The sequence below is a fragment of the Hirundo rustica genome, chromosome 9 (assembly GCF_015227805.2).
Source record: "Hirundo rustica isolate bHirRus1 chromosome 9, bHirRus1.pri.v3, whole genome shotgun sequence".
NCBI lineage: Eukaryota > Metazoa > Chordata > Aves > Passeriformes > Hirundinidae > Hirundo > Hirundo rustica.
In genome coordinates this window covers 9,003,960-9,023,217 of record NC_053458.1, presented here as the reverse complement: position 1 = coordinate 9,023,217, position 19,258 = coordinate 9,003,960, and the positions used below count along the sequence as shown (strand labels likewise).

The window sequence follows — 19,258 nt, the reverse complement described above, 5'->3', positions numbered from 1 at the left end:
ATGTGCCTTAGGGCTGAGTTGTGCCGGCATGGTGCTTGTGTCCAGGATTTCCAGATGTCCAGCAGTTCATCTGTTCCTCAAGGATCAGACAAAACTTACAACATCTTCAGATTTTACTGAGGACAAAGCTTTTGGGTAAAAAGGCAGCCAAGTGTCTCTCACAACACATAAGTTAGTAGAGAACTCAGTGGAAAATCTTTTGTTTCCTGGTGCCATGAATGTGCTGGCCATGAGCTCTTTGTGGAGAGTAGACACAGCCGTCTGCTGCCGGAGCTCCCAGGAGCAGGATGCTCTGTAGGGTGAGCTCTGCCCTGCCTTCTGCTGACAGAGCATAAAATGTATATTGTCTCTGAACAGAAAAAGGGGAGAAACAAAGTAAATCATGTGATGCTGATTACCAGGCCAAAACACTGAACTAAGGCTTAATACAACAGTTTCCAGGGTGCCAGAAAGTGAAGAGGGATATTGTACCTATGCAAATCCTCGCCGATGGATTGACACCTCCCAAACACCGCGCCCTGTGAGAGCTGCCAGCACCTGAAGAAGCACCTTTACTCCCCTGTCGCTGGGAAGCTCTTATCTTGCTTTGACCAAGCGTACACAATAGAGCTTTGTTTTGGGCGATACCTCCCAGGTGAACGGCCTCTTGGAAGTGCTTTGAGGAGTTAATTGAGTGAAAACAGTAGGAGAGAGAGAGGGAGAGGGAGGGGAAGGGGAGAAAAACTTGCTGCTGCGCTACAGGAGAAGTCGGTGGATACTAAATCCACTAAATAAGTAGCTGGGATTTATGTCAGACTGAAAGAAGCAAATGTGTGACTCGGCTCCTTGCCACCAGAGGAACCTCACGACAGTGTCTCAGTCCCAAAGTGGGAATCTGCTGTCCCCTGCGTCCCTGCAGCAGGGGTGGGAATGCTGTTGCTTGCAGATGCTGCCCAGGTCTGTGGTGCTCCAGCCCCCAGCTCCCCACGCACCAAGCTCAGGCACCCCATCCTCATGGTATGGCCTCCTGGCCCCATCTCTCTGCAGTGGATATGTTTCAGCGCAGGCATTTTGGGGAGCCCAGCAGGTGATGGTACCAGACAGTGTGTCCTTTCCTTCCCTTTGCCATTGCATTTCTGCAGCGGAGGCCAAATCCTGCTTCTTGCAATCCCCTCTGGTCTCTTTGGTTGATGGGAGATGCCAGGTCTTTCTTGCCCTGGGCAAAGGATCACTCTGCCTGAGTGCAGGCTGGGCACCTGCCTTAGGTCCTGGAGCTGAATCAGGCCAAGGGCAGTTTTCACGAATGGAAATCCCCCTGGTTTTATTGTCTTTGAAGCCTGGAAACACCTGCCTGTTGCTCAGGGAAACAAGGCAGGCAGGATAAGGGTCTGGCAGCACCTCCGCTTTGTTCTGTGTCCTTCCTGGGCACCCTTTGGAGCCCAACCCTGCCAGCACCCTGTGCCCCCCATGGCTGGTTAGGAGTTGGCCGTGTGAAAATCCAACATCAAAGGGCTCTTCCAGCAAGGGCTATTTCCACATCAAATGCCTACCTCCAGTCCTGAGCCATTGGGGAGAGAACACTTCATAAAAGGAGAGGGAAGATTAATATTATTTTTCAAAAGTATAATGGGAGGCTTCCACTCCCCAAGCGCTTCAGAGTTGGTTTTTGTACAAAGCCAGAATAATTTCAACCCCAAAGGAAAAAAAAATACATAAGAGGAGGTTAAAAATGCCTGAAAAGTAGTTGGTCTGAATAGAAACGTTCAGGTCACTGTCACTTTAGGAACTGGAAGAGACTGCTGCTGGGAGAGCCTGACTTTCCATAGGAATGCACATCCTCCATCCTCACTCAGAGCAGCAGGCTTGCTCTTGATGCCTGCTTGAGCACGGGGAAGTGGGGACAGCCAAGGATGGGCTGTCGGAACTGCAAACTGGTGAGAAGAGGAAGGAGAGGACAAGGGGCAAAGAAGATGCTGGAAGCACTCTCTCGGACAAGTGGAACGGGAAAAGCCCACTGTGAAGTACAGCCCTCCCTGAGACTCTCTGAGAGAAAGGCGGCACGAATCCGTCTGAGTGACGGGCTGGCAGCGTGCCTGGAGCGTGGCATAGCTCTGCCTTGGAAAGGCACCTGCAGCCTCAGCATCTTCCTCTTACAAACATGCCACAGCATCACGGGGGAACCACAGTCCTGCAGCCTGCCAGCCAGTTTCTGCTCTGTGAGCATGAGCCATTGGGCCAGACAGGTGTATGAACAATTATTTGATCATTTCCACTGCAGGAACCGACTTGACAAATACCTCCGATTCACAAGCTTGCAGTCTGCTTCTGAAAAACTAGACCAGGAGCAAGCTTCCACCCTGGAAAATCCCTTGCCTGTGTCTGCTGTGCATCCTTTCTTATGCTAGGAAAGGTTGGGCCAAATGCAGAAGGCACCACAGAGCTGGCAAAGCTGCTCTGGAGCAATGTCCCCAGGCTGGTGGATCAGGGGTGGCAGGGCTTAGCCCCTGGGTGGTGGCCTGTCCTTGGGTGACTTAGTGCCTTGCTTGTTTTCTGCTTCTTGGTCATTCAACAGAATGAAATTTTGCTGGTGTGTACCTCACCTTCCTCTGGACTTGGGGTACAGATGTGAAGCAAAGTGTGGGATAGTCCTTGCAGCTCCAAGCCTCACAGTCTCGGGTGACATGCACCCCTCAGTGATTTTCACTTAAAAGTTGGGTAGGGAGAAAATACTTGTGGATAAGGAAATGCAACATATGATCCTGAGGGCTCTGGGAAGCTCTGTTGGTTAAGCCAAATTTTGCTTTTTCCCAATGCTTGAAATTGCCCATCCACAAAGATGGCTGGAGCAGGCATCTTCACCCCATAAATCCCACTTAAGCCCTAAAGAAAATGCTTCACTGGTGCTTCAGGTTCATCTGCTGGCCACCACAGGGACAAAGGCTTCACACTGTCCCAAGCAAGCAGGAAAATCCCCCAGACCCTTCACTGGAGATTGGAACTGATGGCCAGAGGGTAGTGATGGGAGAAAGCAGCAGCAAGGGGGTGGCTGAGCAGCAGTTTGTGGGGCTGTATCCCCAGTATCCTTCCTCACCAGCTTTCCTGTGCACCCGGAGCCAAAGCAGGGGGGTGATGGCAGATGCTTCTCCCCTTCCCCAGACACTGCCTGTTGCCAGGAATGTGGGGTAACCCTGGGACAGAGGCTCGGTGCTGATGCCGAGTGTGACACGCGGCGGGTCGGTGCTGGGAAAGCCAAGGGGTGCACTGGGAACAGGAGACGCCTGCGGCAGACGGCGGTGCCAGTGGGACACGGCGGCTTTGCTGCCTGCGGGACTGCGAGTGCCCTGCCCAAAACAACTCGCTCAGATTTACTGTAAACGGCAGCCTGGCCGTCCATAGCTTGTGGTGAACATACCAGCCCTGCCTGCAGAAAGGGCTGCGGAAGCCAAGCTGGCCCCTTGCCCAGCAGGCTGGAGGAGGGGAGCGGGGGTGCTCTGCAGCCCTGCCCCGGCACGGCACCCTCAGCCCCGCACCCTCTGCCTGCTGCAGGCCCCAGGGCCTCGCTCGGGAACACATGGGGTGGATTTTCTCTTGCCGGGTGCTTTCTGCATCCAGCATAAGGAGGGGCTGATGCTGTGGACAGAGCCCCCCGTATGGTTCCAGTGCCGTGGCACAGGGGCAGCTGGAGGAAGGGCAGGGGATTCCTGACTCTGGCAGAAGCCCCTTATAAGCGGCACCACAAAGGGACTCAGAGGCCGGGCTGGGTGCTGCTGGCTGGCAGCCACCTCATTCCCGGGGCACTTGGGGCCACGGCGGAGCCGGGAAACCCCCCGGCTGCTCCCGGCTTCCTGCCTTTGTGCGGGAGCCGGTGGCGGGGCGGTGGCAGTGGGATGGCTGCCATCGTGTCATCCTGGCCCGGGCCGCGCGGCCCTGCAGCCCGAGAGGTGCTGCCGGCTGGCGGGACGCCACGCAAGGTCCGCCTGAGGGGACTCGCCGTCCCCTCCCACGCAGCTCTGCTGGGAGGGAAATTTCCGATACTGCCGGCTTACTGCCGGCTTCCCAGAAGTCAGGGGAGGTTTCATCCCTGGCCCTGCTGTCTCAGCTCACGCGTCTTTCCCAGCTCAGCCTGTGACCCTGGCGTGCGAGGCTTAGTGCCAGCGGTGTGGGGCGAGAGCGAGGGTGGGCAGCCCGTCGGGCCAGGCTGTGAGGAGCCGGCCACAGAGCTCCAGCTCTTCTCCCGGCCGCTCTCCCCGTCAGACCGTCTTTGCTGGTGGGTCTGCCACACGTGCTGCCCAGCGCCAGCCCGCTCGGTGACATCAGCACATGCCATGTCCCTGTCCCCTTGCCCCAAAGCCTCACACCATGATCCCCTACTGAGGCGCCGCAGCCCCCAGCAGTGTTGGGGTCGCTGTGCTGGGGTGCCGTAGGGGTGTGCTGCGGGGTGAGGGCCAGGAGTTTCGTCTCTCCCCTTCCTGGCATGGATGCAAAGCATCCTGTGAGGGAATGCCCATAAAGGGAAGGATTCTGCTGGCATGAGCCACAGGGCTGGTGCCCACCAGTGGGCATAGGTATCCTGGCTCTGAGGATCAATGGGCAGTGGAGAATGTGGCTGCTCCAGAGTGGCATGGGGGAGTCAGGGGACACCAGCTGTGTGTCAGGTGACACTGGGTGTCGGGAGCATCGCCATATCCTACAGTAGCCATCCCAACCTTTCCTAGCCAGCCAGCACTGGCTACGGATGTTTTCTGTTCTTACAAGAAGTTCAAAAAACAAGGGAATGTTCCAACCAGGTGGTTCCTCCCAAGCTTTTGCTTCTGCTCTGTGTTTAAGCAGCAGTGATTTTTGCTCAAGAATGTCCAAATTTTTGCTCTATACAGGCTCTGATTTTGAGCTCCCAAGGACTGAAGGGCTCCTGGCACCTTCCCATCCCCTGCCTGTCCTGACTGCAGGGCCTGTTGCCAGAAAAAAACAACTGAGCCTGGGACTTAAATGTCCGGCCCAAACCTGATGTGCCTGAGAGGGAAGAGTGCTGACCCTGACCCTCACAGCCCTCCTGCACCAGCTCGGGCTTAACTCTCTCCTCTGCAGGAAGATTTGAAGCCTTCCAGTTAAATCCGGGAAGGAGTTAGCAAGTCTTTGTAGCAGGCGGATTAGAAGCAGAGGTAAATGCTCCTGCTAAATGTAATCTGGCTGGTTAAAAGCTCAGCTCAGCCTCTATCCCAGCATTGTCCTTGCTTCTTATAAATACAAGGGACAATTCTGCAAACACTGACTTTTCTTATTGCCACGCAAGGGAGTGGAGGGAACCTGTTGTTCAACCCCTCTCCCCAGGGTATCATTAGGATTTATTACCAACCCCCAGTGCCCTCCTTTCTCTGGGATGGGTTGGACACTGGCAGCCTCTGATCCTGCGGGTGCAGCAGGAGGGGGATTACAGCTCGTGGGGCCACAGGTCAGGGCAGGTAAAGGCATCAGAAGCTCCTGACGTTGGGGCAATGGGACTGGGGACAGAGCCAGAGCCCTCTTTCTCCCCATAAAAAAAGGGTTCCTCCAGTCCCATGCCCTGGGGAACCCTCTGGATGTGATAGGGCAGGAGTCGTGAGGGGATAGGGACTAGGAAGCTTGGAGTTCTGCTCACTGTGGAGTATATAGCAACTCAAAACAGAAATGTAAATTGATCATAACTATTTAAAAATAGTTTACAGTTACTTGGTTCTCTCTGAAAACTTCTGGAGCTGGTGGCCCTAAGGGGGCACAAGGGGGTGGCAGGAGCTAGTGGCCATGTGGCAGGAGATCTGTATCCCTACTGTCCCCTGCAGGTGACAGGACTCCCCGGGCAGTACTAGCCAGGACCCTGTGTGCCAGCCCCAGGAGTTTGTAGATGCCCTGGAGAGAGTCCCTTGCTCCCACAAATGGAGGGTGCACAGATGACCTCTCCCAGGGGATTATGGCTGAAGTGGGGGGCTTTCATGGGAAGTATGAGCAGGCAGGGATCAGGGTCTTACCAGGATTAAGATATTTTCCATGCATTTAAACTAGTTGTCACGAACCCAGACCTGACCCAGAACACGGCACTTGGGGGACAGGGGAGAAGAGTGGGGAGAAGCTCATGCCCACCACAAAACCCATCCCAGGGCTTGCAGGGAGCAGGGAGAAGTTGGTCACAGAAGCTTGGAATCGCTCAAAGCCCCAGGGATGATCTCTGGTCCCCAATTCACAGAGGTGAACAGCCCCATTGAGGTGCCTGCTGATGGAGGAGAGCTTGGGGGGTTTGGGGGGGACAGCAGCAAGTCCCAGGGAGACAGCAGAGCCCTGTGCCCTCTCTGGGGCTGGGACAGAGGGGTCCATTGTGGGAGACATGAGAACTGGGTGGCTCCAGGAGCTTGGTAACCTTAATCCTCCCTTGGATTAATGCTTAGGGGAGCTGGGGACAGTGTTTAAACCTGCCGGAGTGAGCCCTTGTGTTGAGCACAGCCCTGTAGTGGGGTCAGACGGGGACAGAGGGCACAGGTTGAGGACAAGAAGAGGTGCAGGCAGTCCTGTGGCCTAGTCTGACATGCAGCCTCAGATTTTGTGGGCGTGTTCCTGGGCCCTGCCCTGCCTGGGAGCGAAGGGATGGGCAGTGTGAGGACCAGGGTCACTTCTGGCTACGCTGCCTGGCTCTGAGAGGCTGCTGCTGCTCTGGCTCCGCAGGGCCACTGCAGGCTGAACCCCTTGAGCCTGCCCCGGGTGGAAACCATCTGCCCTTGGAAGGATACTCTTCTGGGGGAAATACCTGCCTGTGATGAAGTCTCTTGGATGAAATCCCTCTCTCAGAATCAGTTGGCTTCCCTGTGGCTGAGCTTTCAGCCTGGCTTAGAGGAGCAGTGCAAGGATGCTCAGGGATGCTCAGAGAGCCCATGTTCCTACTCACACAGACCCCAGCCTGAGCCCAGACCCCAGGAGAGGACCCCCTAACTTGTGGCATTAGGAGCCACCATCCTCTGTAGCCACTGGCCATGCTGGGGGGCTTGCAAGGCCGTGCAGAGGCAGAGGAACCCCAGCTCTTCCCCTGAAGCACCTGGTCCTGGCCTACCAGGACTCTACAGCAGGTCCCTGTTCCCAGCCCCAGCTGAGCAGGAAATGCCACAGGGATACCCTTAGAGGAGGTTCCCAGCCCCTGGCAGTGTGGGGACAGCTCTCTCCTGAGCATCCCCTGGTCCCAGCTCTTTACCAGGCACCTGTCATCAGCATGAAGGTGGACCTGGACCCCAAGCACCAGTGACACCTCCTCCCCTCTTCCAAAGGCTTGGCCCCTCCTGGGAGTCCTCTGTCCTGTGCCTAATCCACACCATGGCTCTAAGCTGCCCAAACCTGCCGCAGTCCCAGGGAGCTGCTACAGGAGATTGTCACCCATACTGATGTGGCCAGTGTCACCTTGGGTGCCTCCCTGCCGGGATGGGAGTGGCCTTTCAGGGACTGCAGGTGCTGTGTTCCTGTCCCCTGGGGCAGTGAGGCAGAATGGGATGTACTGTCCTAAGTGGCATCTTAACTAGATCTGATCCAGTCTTGCAAAGCCACAGCGCCTTCAATTCCCTTAGCACTCCAAATCTGCTACTGTGCATCTAAGCGGATTATTTTAAATACCCCATGATGGACTGCTCCTTTGTAATATAAACCAGCCTCATGTGTCCCATTCCCCTCCTATTTGCTGTAATTTAGCTGCGGCTGTGACAGCTAGAAGTCTCCCCAGCTCCCCCTGCTCCCTAGGAAACATCCCTTTGTACCAGCCCCTTCCCCAAATCCTCTCTCCCCTGTGCTGCTGGATCCTGGGGATGCTCCCCTCCACACAGCCTTTTAAGCTCTTGGGGCGAGTGATGGCTGTGGGATGTGCTGCCCCAGAGCTGCTTCATCTCTACCCTGAGCTGAGCCCTGCACCAGCATCACCCCCACCTGCACCTTGGGGCCAGGTCGTGCCTCAGCTGCTTTCATCCAGAGACGGGCCTTGCAGGAGCCCTTTTGGGTGGGTTTTGCCAGTTTTCAGGTTTTTGCTCGAGCTGACTGGCTCTGACACCTCAGTTCTGCCTTGAAGCTGGCCAAGAGAGAATATCCTGCCTCCCATTCCCACAGGAGTGGGAGTCTGGGGAGCACAGGGGCTGTCCTGGAACCCACCCAGCCCCACTCTTAGCAACGGCAAAGAAGCTGCCACTTTTCCAAGCGCTTCCCTTTGGGGCTTGTCTGATTAATGAGGGCTTGTTATTTCCAAACTGTTTGAAATCGTGTTTATTTTATCTGCCGCTGGATTCCTCTGACTCAGGGCTCATCGTTAACTGCCAAAGATGAGTGACAGATCCCGCTAATTACAGCTAATGATGGCCTTAAAGGATCTCTGCGCACACACGTGTGTTTGTGTGCACACATGCCAAGGGCCATTTATAATTTAAAGTGGGGAGAGTCGTTAGCATAAACCATGCCCGGATTAATTGCAGAGAGCAGCCTCTCCAGGGAGGATGCTCACCATGAGGTTGTGGTTTCAAGCACTGGATGCTGAGGACAGCACAGGCTGCCTGGGCAGTGGCAGCATGGTCCTGAGCTGAGTGTCAGCCTTGGAGACACCAAATCATATCCACCACATAGGAAGTGTCTGGCCAAGAGCTGTTGGGAGGGACCAGAGGACACCAACACGAGCCATGGACATGAGTGTCTCCGAGCCATGCAGGGCCAATGGGAGCTGGTGTCCAGCCCCTGGAAGAGCTCTGTGGGGTGTTTTCCAGCTGTGAGGAGGACCATGCCCAGGAGACCCAGTTCTGCCCCAGTTTCTGTAGAGCAGGAAATTGGATGAAAGGGAGACATTTTTTATGGCTTTACTGAGGATAAAGCTGCAGGAGCCCCTCACTAGACACCAGAAACCTCACCCAGGGGGCTGGGGTTAACAGTGCCCACTGCCTTGGAAATGGTCTCCCCTCTTCAGTCCCTGAATAATCCAGCCCTGATGTGATGACTTTGCTTACATATTTTTTCCCCAGGAAGAGGAGGGAAGATGGGGACAATGAGGCTTCCTCCCGCCCTGCACTGGAACATGAAGCAGTGGCTGCAGGATCTCATGGCCACCACCCTGCCAAGGGGACAGGCAGAGTGGGCACATGCCATGGGCAGGCTGACTTGGGGCTTCCACAACCTTCCACAGTGAGGTTTGTTCCAAGCCCTTCTGTAAATCAGTTCTCCACTTAGCTGGGCTGACTTTCACCCACCCCTGTGAAGAGGGCACATAGGGGCATGTGTTCCCTGACTCATCCTTCCCCTCCTTGGGGGTCCTGGTGATGCCCTTGCCCCTCTCCCTGTCCTGCCATCTCACAGAACAGGCATCCAGAAGGAAACCAAAAGCTGTTCCAGATGGCAGAAAGGCTCAACAGAGCAGAACAACTGTTCCCCAGTCCTTATCTTTCCAAATCCACCTTTCTTGGAAAAAAGTAATTTAAGCTTCTCAGTCTTCCTTGGAGCTGGTGAGCAGCAGGAGCAAAGTGCCAGCATTGGCTCTCTGGGGAGGGGAAGTGCCATCCTGCAAAGTGCTTCTATATTGGTCTCTGCCATGAGCAGGTCTAAATTGGAAGTGATGGCAGCAGCAAGCGCCAGGACGCCGAGATGGACTCTGGGGCCTGCACAAAGTGATTTCAGGGACTGGCTGTGCTTGGCCCAGGGGATGCCCGCCAGCACAGGACACTGCAGCTCTAATCCCACTAAAAGCTAGGTGGAAACATCTTGGACAACGGCTTTTGTCTTTCCTGCTGAAAAGGCCAGATTACTGTCAAGACTGATGGCTTGTGAATTTGTCTAGGATCTTTTGAATTGTTCTGGTCCCCAAAACACCCAGGTTTCTCTTTCTGAAACACCCCCAGTGTTCAATTTAAGGTCCTTGCAGACACAGCTGTCAGAAGCTGTGGAGCAGAGCTTCCTTCAGACATGAGCATACACTCAGTGGTTGTGGCTGTTCCTGAAACTGCCCAGGGAGGCTGTTTGGTCAGGGCCAGCTCTTGCTTGTGCTTTTTGCATTACCAAACTCCTATCACTGTCCTGACAGTGAACACAATCCCTATTCACACAGGGGTCCTGGGGGCTTGTTGTCTCCTGACCCCATTCTCCCCCCAGCATGCTTTCCTTTGCTGTGGTTCCCCACTGGCATTTTACAAAGCCTTCTCCAGGCCACCTTCCTTATAGCTCTAAACCCCACTGTAGCAGGGTCTGGAGGTAACAGGAAATGCTCTGGAGGAGCCGTAGGCTGGGAACACAGGAAAGACTGTCATGGAGGCAAGAGCAGTGCCAGCCGTGCTGAGCACCCATTTCACCACACTCAGCACCATTTTGCCACAGACACAGAGCTCTGGTAACATTGGTGACCTTGGGGACTGCAGAGTCCATGTCTATGGTACATGGAACTGTACAGCCCGTGGGAAATGGTAGCTTTGAGGTCCCAGGGCAACTTTGGCAGAGCTGAACAGTCACTCTCAAGCCCTGGTGATGTTTTTCCCTCCATGCTGTGGCCAGGGAGGGTCAGAGCCATGCGAGGTGTGGGGTCACATGGCAGGGCAGGACACCACGAGGCACCGTGCTACAAGCTGCTTGCTCAGCAGCATGCTGAACCCTGCCCAAATAGCCCCTGTGATCACCATCACCCAGTGAGAGAGCCCAATTGCAAAGAAAACAGGGAAGCAGCTGAAAAAATAAAGTGTTGCCATGGCACTGTGCATGCCAGGTCGGAAATTTGGGATGGTGCCAAAGCACAGCCTTGGATGCTCCTCCTGCCCCAGGGTACGAAGAGCCAACACAGAATGGAGAAAGAAGTGCCAGAAGCCAGAGGGAAGACACCCTCTTGATGGCACCAGGGATGGGCAGTCAGGGCTTGTGAGTCCTCCGGGTACTTGGGAAGAGCCAGGGATGCTGCAGCCACATCTGTGTGGTGTGCAGTGGTGATCTAGCCCTTGCTCCCTGTCTCCTGGGCATGACACACTGGCAGGCTGCTCGGTGCCAGCCTCTGTGGCTACCCCAGCCCCTTCGCCAACTGCAACCCACCCCAAATGCCAGAAGTATCCGAAAGATGGAGGAGTCTACTTAACCAAAGAAAGGCCACAAGTTCCCAGAGACAGTTCCATAGGGCAGTAACTTTTTTGAGTTGCAAGATGACTAGAGATGAACTGGGCAGACACAGCTTTGCTGGGAGAGCTGGAAGGTGATGCAGCCTCGAAATCAGGATCAGAAGCAATGCCAGTGCCTGCCTCAGAGCCCTGCATGTACTACTGCCAGACTGAAACCGCCAAACTCCCTGCGTCTCTGCCCCGTGCCTCTGGGTATCTCCAGCATCAGCTGGCCTGGGGCAGGGCAGATCATAGCCCAGCTCCGTGCCCCTGGCCCTGCGGGCGTGGGCAGGGTGTAGGCGGAGGCAGCGCTCCCTGCCCTATCTGCCAGCCTGTGGGATTAGCTGTGCACTTCGGGAGCAGCTCTAGCAGTGCCTGGGTAGGAACAGATAGACGCCGATAAGGCAACCTGAATCCTGGGGAAGGCGAGCCAGCTTCATTAATCCCCGTGCATCCAGGCACTGATGAAGATGCTATCAGCCCCTTTCTCTCCCCAGCAGCTTATGTGTGGCTGTCAGTCCTGTCTCATGCAAGGACAAAACCCAGCGCTTGCATGGGTGGCCCCTCTCTCCCAGAGCTGCTCCGTGGCTCCCACGGGGACACTGCTGGCACAGGGGGTGCAGGGATTCACGGCCTGCACAGGGATAGAGCTAGTGCAGGTGTCCACAGCCAGTGTGGGACCCCACAGCCACTACAGAGAGCTATGGATGGGACAGCGATGTGCAGCCAGGATGGAGACTGCCGACAGTATGAGGAACACAGCCAGGATGGGGGCCCAGCTGGAATGGGGACACATGCAGGGAGACTCTCTAGAGCTCTGGGACATAGTGATGCTGCAGGACAAAGGATGACCTGCGCTATCACCCACACCTGTGATGGCTTGGGGTCATTCCCACATCCCTCCCCAGGCTCCGGCTCTCCAGCTGCAGGGAGCAGGAGAGTTCGGCACTGTGCAGGCACACGGAGGGAGGGAAGCCGAGCCGAGTCCCTACTGTGCCCCCGTCGTTGTCACGCTGCAGGCTGCGCGGGGTCGGGTGCAGTACGGCACTCCCCATCCCGTTCGCGCTGGCATGAAAGTGCCGCCACTGCGGCAGCTGGGTCTGGCCATGATCTCCACTTCCAGGTAAACAGATGAAACAAGCGGCTCAGCTTCCCTTCCCCCCCGGCATTCCCGGCCGCACAGACCCAGCATTCAGCCCCGCTGCCCCGCACAGACCTCCAGTGTTTGGGAGAGGGCTCCTGCTCCCGGAGGACCACCGGGGGGGACACGCTGCGGCCGGGCAGTTGACACCTGGCCAGGCTGGAGCGGGGCCAGCGGGCGCAGAAAGAGACGCTGTGTTTTGGCCAGATCCTGCCGTGCTGGGGCAGGGGCAGAAAGGACCCCTTGTGTGCATGGGACTCAGGGATGCCCCCATGGCTTGGTTGCAAGCAGGGTCCCATTAGGCCGTGGCAAGGGGCACCAGTGGCTCCTTGGAGCGGGAGCCCAAAGGGGTGAAAGAATCAGAGGCAGGGATGCCCTGCTGCCGTCCAACAGATTTGCAAGAAGTCACAAAAGCAGTGGGGGCAATTGACCAGGGGCATATGCAAGTGGTGGCAGAGGCAGGAGCAGGAGGCAGCTTTCCCTGTGCATTGCCTTGCCATTTAAAAGAATGAGGGAAGAGTGACAGCTCCTGTCTCTTGGGCTCTTCTCCAACCTCCCAACCCTCTCCCCAGATTTTCCGTGGCTGGGGGTCCACCCTGCAGCACATCCTGGGATGCTCTGGCCACGGACAGGGCTCAGAGGGATGCCCATCCCTCCAGGGAGCCTGACACTGAGCTGAGCACATCCCTGCCTCACCCATGACAGTCACTGTGGGGCCGGGGTGAAATGGAGAGGGGAAAGCAGGAGGCAGAACCTTGATGCTCCAGCATCCCAGCTGTTCCTTCTGCTGCCTACATCATCCACAAACAGCCATCAGTGCTGTTGCTGGGGACATTGTCCCCTCCTCCATGGCTGGCACCTTCCTCCCTTGCTGTCCCTGCGAAGGTGGTTTTCCTCCCCAAGGAGTGCAGGGAAAGCATTTTCCACCACGGCAGATGAAAATGGATTCCAATCCAATTTTACCCTAGTACCACTTCAGTGATTTTGATGGAGCTGCTCTGGATGGGTGCCGGTTGGAGCCAGAGGACAGCTGTCGCGGCTCTGTAGACCAGGGGTTTCTTATCTGTGTCACCTTTGATTACTGTAATTGAAATCCTGCTCTGATCTGAGCCATGCCCGAACGTTTCTGCTGCCTGTGCGGCTCTCAGCTCGAACAGCAAAATGACGTTAATAGATTTTAAAGCCAGGCAAGGCCTGTAAGAGCATTTCTGCCTGACCTCCCGGATAGCAGCCGACAGCCACCGCTTACCCCAGTCCTGTGCTCTGCTGCTGGCACAGCCCTGTCATCCCCCTGTGACTCATTGTCCCTTCTGGAAACACAAATCCTGCCTTTCCCCAGAGCTGCTCGTGTGTCTGTGTTGGGTAGCCTGCCTCCTCCCACCCCTTTGGAGCAGAGCCAGCGTGCTCTCCAGGGAGGCAGGGTCCAGGGGTGCTGGTGGGATCATGGTAGCATAAATTCCCCATGGGAAGCTTTGCCCTTTTCTGGCATCTTCTGGCTGAAAGGGCAGCAGGGGGACCCGCTGCCAGGCAGGAAGCAGGGGATGGAAATGCCACTGCACAGTAGAAGATGCTCCTGGCTCTGGTGCCAAGCTGGACAATCAGCTGTGGCTGGCGGCGTGGCTGGCACTTTGTCACCCTTCCCATCTTCTTTTGTGAAGCTGCCCACGGTGTTTAGCCAGAGCCACTGCAGCAGAAAGGGTGACGCCAGCCCAGACAGCGTCTGAGGGCAGGAGCCGGGAGGACACGCGCACTGGCACACACATTCCCGCAGTCTGGCTTGGCCAGCAGCCGGCACAGGGAGCGAGCCAGCCCCGACACAGTGGGACAGCAAAGCTGGTGGCTCCCTCTGGGTTGGCGACGTTTTGCTCAGCCGGTCTGGCCTCTGGGAGCTGCCCTCTGGAACAGACAGAGGTGTCCCAAGCTCAAAGCTCCATCCCAAGAGGATGGAACGCAAATGCCGAGGGCCAAACTCTGCCCGTGGCAGACAATCACCCCGAACCCCCCAGTCTTTCACCCTGGCAGCTTTCTTTCATGACCATACAGCTAAGAGCAGACCAGCGTGTGCTGACACAGGGACCTGGGCTGGCACCAATGACAATCTGACAGAGCCATCCCAAAACTTCGTATGCTGGCCACAGGGAAAGCAGGCTGGGCAGACAGCAGGGCACCCCAGCACCCCACCGCCGGCACACAGTCTCCCCCTGGATCCTGGCTGGCTGAGCAGCAGCATTTCCTCTCACGCTGGCAGGTCATGGGATGGCGGAACACACAATGCTTGGGGTTATCCAGGCCTTATCAGCTCTGGCCATGCAGCGCAGGCAGGAAAAGGGTTTCAATCCCAGCCGAGCCTTGTTTCCGTCAGGAGCCATTCCCTCTGTCCTGGGGGAGGGCTGGGCCATGCTGTGCTTTTGGCACGGGGACCAGTGAAGCTGGGCTGTGGGGAGGACCACAGGGCTCTCCTGCTGTACCCCAAAAGCTTTGCCAGGCCCTCTCCTTTGTGCTAGGAAAGCTGCATGTCCCCAAGCACTGCAGCTGTTCCTGCCCCAACTTTACACAGCAGAGCCAGTAAAGGGGCTGCCATTTAGGGCATGCATCAGAGGTCTGGGCTGGCTGAGACATCCTTTGCTGGGGGTTGCTGCTCCCCATCCCTGGGAGGCATTCCAGAGCTCTGGCATGCCGGGAAAATGCCTGCTCAGAGCTGTACAGGCAACCTGGGAAATTCCACAGCAAAGGCCACCGATGCCAGCCACAGCGGGGAAACTGAGGCACGAGGAGATAACAGCCTTCCCAGGGCTGCCCCAGCCTCTGAATGCTGACTGGAGGAAGAGGACTGTGGAACAGGATCACTTCTAGTTCCTCAGCCCAAGCCCACAGGATCAGGGAATGCCTGGGGCCTGCTCCTCCACACCCTGCAGCAGCACACACGGGGTGGAGAGGGGAGCTGCTGGAGGCACTGGCAAAGGCTGGGCTTGCTGCGATCCCCTCCTGTTCCATGATTAATTGAACACAGCCTAAAATTAGCTGCGGAGGCAGCACCCCTGGGGTCTCCCAGCAGCATCCCACTGCCCGCCAGCTGTCTGCAAGTGGGTCAGGCAGCAGCTCCCTCCCAGCTGGGCACCCTGGGTGCTTGGGGGACCCCGGGGCTCTGCTGAAGGTGGGAGCACCACTCCTGGCTCCGTGGCACAGCTCTGCCCCTCTCACTTTGCTGCTGCCTCCCTTCTGGGAGGCTTTTCTCTCTCTGGATTCAGCGGGCAGGGCTGCGTTATGAAGATCAGCTGCCTTTTGGGATGGCAGGAGTGTGGATCCCCGTCATGTTCCTCCCCATGCCTTCAGGGATCTGTTATTTTTAGCCACTCTCCCTACCTCATGTTGCTAGCTCAGCTCTGGCTCTTTTCCCTCCCCTTCCCCAGCGTTAATTTGTTTTCTCTGTATTATTTGCAGATTTGGGGAGGCAGAATGAGGTGTTTTGGCACAGGGGAGCACTCAGCCATGGCTTCTTCGTGCTGCTCTGCACCCAGGGTTTTGGTTGGGTTTTCTCCCGGCTACTTTTAACCCATGCCAGCAGCTCTGAGGGGATGAAACACCAAGGGGTAATGCAAATTTGAGGTTCCCTGTGGCCAATGTGCCAGGCCAGGTGGGAGGATGCTCATGGTTGTGCAGGGATGCTCCCATGGAGGCAGGGCAGCACCTGGGCACAGCCTCCAGCTGCACCCTCTGTGCTGGATTACACACAATGCCTCCCGCTCCCTCCTGACCCCTTGCACATCTGAGTCTGCAACCTCCCCCCTGCCACAGGAGCCGGGGAGAGCGGGAGGCTGGGCTTTTCCCCTGGATCCAGAAGAAAGCAAACAGGGAAAAAGTTAATTAAAAACTTCAAAGACAGCTCGTTCTAATTTGGCTTAACACGGCAGTCCCGCTCAGCGTCGATGCTGTCCCAGAGGTGCCTGCGTGGGGCTTGGGCTGGGAAGTGCCCAGAGTGTCACATCACAGGATGCTCGTGGGATTGTCACCCACCACTGCAGCCCTGCTGAGCACTGGGGATGGGGTGCCACAGAGCTCAGCTCGGGGCTGGGAACCTGGGAACCAAGCTTCCCAGGGACTGGATTTTGAAGCCACTGGAAGGGTGATTCCATGGGGAGGCTGTGCCTCAGTTTCCCCATGGCCCAGGGCTGCTAAACCTGCTTGTTGGGAAGGTGTTTTCAAGGCACCTGGGGTGGTGCTGATCCCTGTCTCCTGGCCTGATAGCACCGCCCCACGTGAAGCAGGGCAGGGCTGGGGGGAAGCAGGGGGTGTCGGCCTCAGCAGGGTCCAGCAAAACTGTGGCCCTCATCCTAGGATGAGCAGGGGATCCTGGCACCACTGGCCCTGTCCCCTCCAGCCGCTGCTCTGAAGGAGCAAGAGGACATCCTCCTTGCCCATTTCTCCAAAAGGAGCCAAAAATCCTCTCGTTTTTTCCAGAAAACTACGTCACAGGACAACGATGCTCCTCCCCAAGTGCTCTGCCGCCTTACTCTGCCTCCTGCCCCCGCTTTCGGGTTTTTTTGGTGGTGGGTTGAGGGGTTTTTTTTCAGAACTTTTGGCTGCATGGTGAGTAAAGGCATCCTGCTGTCTGAGGGCTAACGGCTTGTTGGAGAGATAATAAAGCAAAGGGGAGTAAATTAAAGTGACTATAAATAGCACCAGGAGAGGAAAAGGAGATGAAGTCATCTTCCTTCAGCTGAGCTGGTATTTGCATCACTCCTTCCCTTTGCCTTCCCCTGCCCCCTCACCCTGCTCGGGAAACAGTCATTCCCAAACACAGGGATCCTGCTGTGAGCTCTGTAACCCCATATGGGGCTGAGAAATGTCCCCCTGGGGTGTCTGCCCAGTGCTGGGGACTTGCTGGAGAGCACAGGAGGTGGCCTGGATGCAGTCACTCAGCCCCAGGCTCCATCGAAGCTTCCCTGCAGATCTGTGGCATTGCTCTATGCAAACCAGAGCATGGCCCTATGCAAACCAGTGCCTCCAGCATGATCCCAGTGCTTCATCCTAGGAATAGCTTTCAGGAGCCATCACAAACACGTCTTCTCCTTTGCAACTCACAAAACAGGCAGCTAAAGAGATCCCCCAGGAGCAGCACCTGGAGAAAGGGACACTGCAAACCCAACAACAGCAAGTTCACCCAGAGAAGCCCCTCCAGGAACCAAATTCCGAAATTTACATTTTTATTCTATAAGATTTTAACTTGCAAGATTCAAAACCTCCCCCATCGGTCCCAGGACACATGGGAGAGGAAGGATCCTGGCCCTGCAGGAGCCCCCCTGGAATTAGCAGACAGCTTCAAATCTCTCCCCAAACATCTCCCTGCCAAGGAGGCCACTGCCCCTGCAGCTCCAAGCAGCTCCAAGCAGCCCCAAGCAGCCCCAAGCCCCCCAGCTGCCCCCTCACATGAGGTATATTTACATCTGAGTCAGAATGAGGTCACACCACGGTTTCCTTATGTCAGCTACCGACTCCTATTCCTGTGCTATGTGCACACACCCGCCGTGTTATTGCAGGGTATTTATAGCTGTTTTACATGTATAATTATAAAACCACAACTCCACACACTCACCAAAATAATCCTGGTGCCGGGATGCAGGGGAGTGGGGCCAGGGTGATGGGAGCAGGACCAGGGCATGGACCACACCGCTAATAATAATTCTTTGCACTTTATATATAGCCCCTTTCATCCGCAGCTCTCAAAATCGCTTTGCAGGCATTTAATTAAGCTTCCCAACATCCTAATGTGATGACAGCCAAGTAATAATATCCTCACTTTTAGGTACAAAGAGAGGGGAGGTAGCAGGACTTGCCTGAAGTCCCACAGCGAGTCCAGGTGTCCTGTGTCCTGCCCCACACTTGTGAGATGACCACAGGGGAGATTTTGACTCAGAAAGAGGATGAGGACTTCAAGATCCTGCTCAACGCCTCTCCTCAGTTTGGGGAGGTGATAACTGATGACACGACAAAGTCTGGGGACAGCAGCAGTGACCCCAGGGACTGCTGGGCTGCAGCTGCCCATCAGCTGGATCAGCAGGTGGAAGAGACAGATGCATCCTGACAAACTCATGGGTGAGAGCTTGGGGGAGAGCAATAAAGGAGATGACAGGTCTGAAAGGGCTGATTTATGAGGAATATTAAGAGTCGTAATCCTGCCTGGCCTGGCCATCCCCCAGGGAGGCAGGGTGGTGATAAGGACCCAGAGACATCACAAACCAACAGGATTCACTGGGGCCAGTGCCAATATATCTTCAAGCAGGAGGGCTGGAAGCAATTGTGCCTCTCAGGCATCTGGACAGCTCGGTGTGGGGGAATAGATGGGTCTCCAGTGGCAGCCTGGAGATGGGATCCCGCAAGGATGGGTCTCTTTGGTCCTCAGGGTCTGAGGTTTGTGCTCCCCTGAGCACCCTCTCTCCCTCCCATGTACATCCCTACTTGGACGGACCGGTTGCCCCTCATCCTTGGAGTGCTGCAGAGGGCACAGGGACCACACGCTTCAGTTTTGGACACTGATGGGATCCCACCCAGCAAGAGGGACATGGCAAGAGAAGGTGGTCAGCAGAGCAAAAGAGCGAGGAGGTGCTGGAGACTGGTGCTGGCAGGGAAAGGGGCAGGACTGCAGCCCTGGGGGTGAGGCTCATTAACATCTGCAGAAAAAGCCACTCTCCTGGCTGCTGTCCGTGCATGGAGAGGTGGGGGACAAGTGCCTGTCCTCATCCCCACCCTGGGGATGCCCTGTGGAGGATGCAGCAGTGGATACACCGTGATTCTGCATACATGGGGACTAAATGCAAGTCAAAAATCATAAACCCTGACTGGATCCTGTAGCAAGTACCATCCTGCCATTTTATGCTGTTACTTTTTTCCTCCCAGATTTTATCCAGATCCCTGCTCTCCAAAAAAAGCTGCACAGGAGCCCCCCACCAAGAGCCCCCAACTCATACCAAGCCCCCAAGATGGGGGAGCAGAACCTGGTCACATTACAAACTCAGGGGCAAGGGAGCAATGAAAG

The 19,258-nt window shown here is 56.1% G+C and overlaps 1 protein-coding gene across 2 annotated transcripts in view; it reads right to left on the bottom strand.

Moving 5' to 3' along the window:
* PIK3R3 (phosphoinositide-3-kinase regulatory subunit 3) overlaps positions 1 to 19,258 on the bottom strand; it is a 77,977-nt gene that overhangs the window by 40,540 nt on the left and 18,179 nt on the right. The window lies entirely within an intron of this gene.